We start from the raw sequence: 3,213 nt of genomic DNA on the forward strand, positions 1-3,213 counted from the left end.
CGAAACTACCAGCCACTCCGCGGGAGAAGGATGAGGCTTTCTATTCCCGTAAGGATTTACAGCCTCGGAAACCCTGTACAGGGTCGCTATGGATCGGAACCGACTCAACGGCACTTAACAACAACAACTATATATATATATACACATACATACAAACATGTAATATATACTTGCCTTGCTTGGTCACTACCCACTACCTACCTACATATATATTGTTGTTGGAGTCCTGGTGTGGTGCTGTGGGTTAATGTGCTGGACTACAAAGTCAATGGGAACTGCAAGGTCAGTGGTTCAAGCTCACCAGTCACTTCTTGGAAACCTTTTTCAGAGTTGCTATGGATCGGAACCTACTCCATGGGCCTTAACAGCAGCAACAATTCTTGTTGTTGTTAAGTGTTGTTGTCTCAGTTCCAACTCATAGTGACCCTGTAGGGTTTCTGAGGCTGTAAATCTTTGAGGGAGCAGAAAGCCTCATCTTTCTCCTGTGGAGCGGCTAGTGGACTCAAACGATGTATATATATATATATATACATATGTTGTTGTTGTTAAGTGCCGTCAAGTCAGTTCTGACCCATAGCGACCCTGTACAAGGTTTCCGAGGGTGTAAATCCTTACGGGAGTAGAACCTCATCTTTCTCCCGCGGAGCAACTGGTAGTTTCGAACCGCTGACCTTAAGGTTCACAGCCCAATTCATATATATATATATATATATATAACCTGCCTGCCTTACTTCCTAACTACATAGCTGTGTAGCTACCTAATATCAACATATCAATCTCTATAGGTATGGGTTTCTTAACATCCATGGCATGGTCTGTGCAAAAAAAATGTGTGATTTGAACACTATATTAGATACAAGAGAGAGGCTTGCAGAATTGTCTCCAGGTATATCTGGGACCAACACCATGTAAAGGAACTGGCAGAAAGCCTTACCTTTTCTGTTGCAGGCCTTCAGTGATCTCTTCTATTCACTGAGGGTACATCTGGGTCTTACCTGCCTGCCTGCCATTGGAACACACTCATTATCCAATTGGTCACTTCCCAGACTACCATTGTTGGCTGCCTTCCCTCTTTCCTTCCCAGTCTGCCTTCCCAGGCTGCCTTCCTTGCCGTTTTGAATAGGTTCTAATCTCTGCTACTCCTACCCACACTACCTCTGCTTATACCTGAACTTTCTCCTCTGGTAATATTGTCTCCTTCTTCAGCTACTGGTGCATCCTGGGGACTGTCATCATAGGAAGGGTCATAGCCTTGGGCCTGGGCATCATACACAGGGAACCCAGACTAGTGGGACAGCATTTCAGCATGGCACCTTCCCCCTTGGTGGCCCCAGGGGCATTTAAGTTATCACTGAGGCAGTGTAGTGAAAAGATGATGGTCTGTAGAGAAATTTAGCAATATCTTCCATGAAGAGATTTGCTTATATCCCAAAGTGTAGTACAAAAAATATGTCTTTATAGGAACCAAAAGCTCTTATAAAAGCTTAGAATTTTACTATACAAATAAAAAAAAAAATGTTATTTGCCTTCAAGATATTTCTGACTCATAGAGACCATATGTACAATAGAATGAACACTGCCGAGTCCTGTACCATCCTCAAAATTGCTGATATGCTTGAGCGCAAAAATCACACAAAGTTAAAAAATAGATTTTATATATATACATATATGTTGTTGCTGTTGTAAGTGACTTCAAGTCAGTTCTGACTCATTGTTACCTTGTATAGAGTTTCTGAGGACCAGCTAGTGAATTTGAGCTATCTACCTTGTGGTTCAAACTGACATTTTGGTCCAGTGCATTATCCCACAGTGCCATACCAATGCTGTTGTTGAGTAGTGCCATCGAGTCAGTAGACTCATAGTGGCCCTGTTTAATGTTTCTGAGAAAGTTGGTGGGTTTGAACTACCAATCTTTCAGTTAGCAACAATTCAGTGTTTACCCCACAGTACCATGTCAGGATATATCAGGATATATATATATACACACACATACTGTGGCAGGCAAAATTGTGAGCTTACAAGTAGGGTCTTCCATAGTTGTGCACAAAATATTTACCCACAATGTCACATTAGCTTTCGTTCCCACTGAGAACCTTATCCAAAACTATCAGTTTGATCCAGAATTACTCCCCAAAATACATATAAACAAAAAAATGACTTGAGCATCTCTACTCAACAGATTTATTTAAATTAGAGTCCTTCATCTCCGCATTGGTCTCTAATATTGTTGTTGTTAAGTGCCATCATGTCAATTCTGACTCATTTTGCCCCTTTACAGGGTTTCAAAAGTGGTTGGGGGATTTGAACCACTAACCTTGAGTTTAGAAGTCCAATGCAACTAATAGCCACATTATTTTTTCCTTTTATATTTTAGCAATTTAGGCCAGGATAAAAGCAAAGGAAAGGATCAGGGACTCCAGTAGTGCAGGGTTAAATACAAGGAAAATATATATATTTGCATTGCCTATAATCTATTTTTTACTCTCTTTTGTGACTTTCAGAAATATGTTTGAATTGTCTATGACTGGATTAAAACATCCATGATATTTTTAGTCTTGTGGAGTTGTTTACATTTTTTTTCAGCTACAGCCTGAATTGCATATAAGCAGTTTATGTTTTTCTTTTCACAGCCTAACCTTCAGCTTGTTCTGATTGATGATATGGAGCTTATCCACACAATCTGTTTCCATAGATGTAGTCAGTTTGCTTTTTCTTTCTGGTGAGCTCTATATGTAAAGTTGTCTTTTATGATGCTTCAAAAAGGTATTTTCAATGAACAAGTCATTGATCTTGCAAAATTCTGTCATGCAATCTATAGCATTGTTTCTATTGCCAATACCATATTTCCCAACTGTTGATCCTTTGTCTTTGTTTCCAACCTTTGCATTCCAATCACTAGTAATTATCAATACATCTTGATTGCATGGTTGATCAATTTCAAACTGAAGAAGTTGGTGGAATTCTTCAATTTCATCATTACTGGCTTTAGTGGTTGGGGTGTAAATCTGAATAATAGTTGCATTAAGTGGTCTTCCTTGTAGATATATGTATAGCAACAACCTGCGATATGCCGATGATACAACCTTGCTTGCTGAAAGTGAAGAGGACTTGAAACATTTACTTATAAAGATCAAAGAGCACAGCCTTCGATATGGATTGCATCTCAATGTCAAGAAAACAAAAATCCTCACCACTGGACCAATAAACAACATT

Source organism: Chrysochloris asiatica, unplaced genomic scaffold (assembly GCF_000296735.1).
Source record: "Chrysochloris asiatica unplaced genomic scaffold, ChrAsi1.0 scaffold00229, whole genome shotgun sequence".
NCBI lineage: Eukaryota > Metazoa > Chordata > Mammalia > Afrosoricida > Chrysochloridae > Chrysochloris > Chrysochloris asiatica.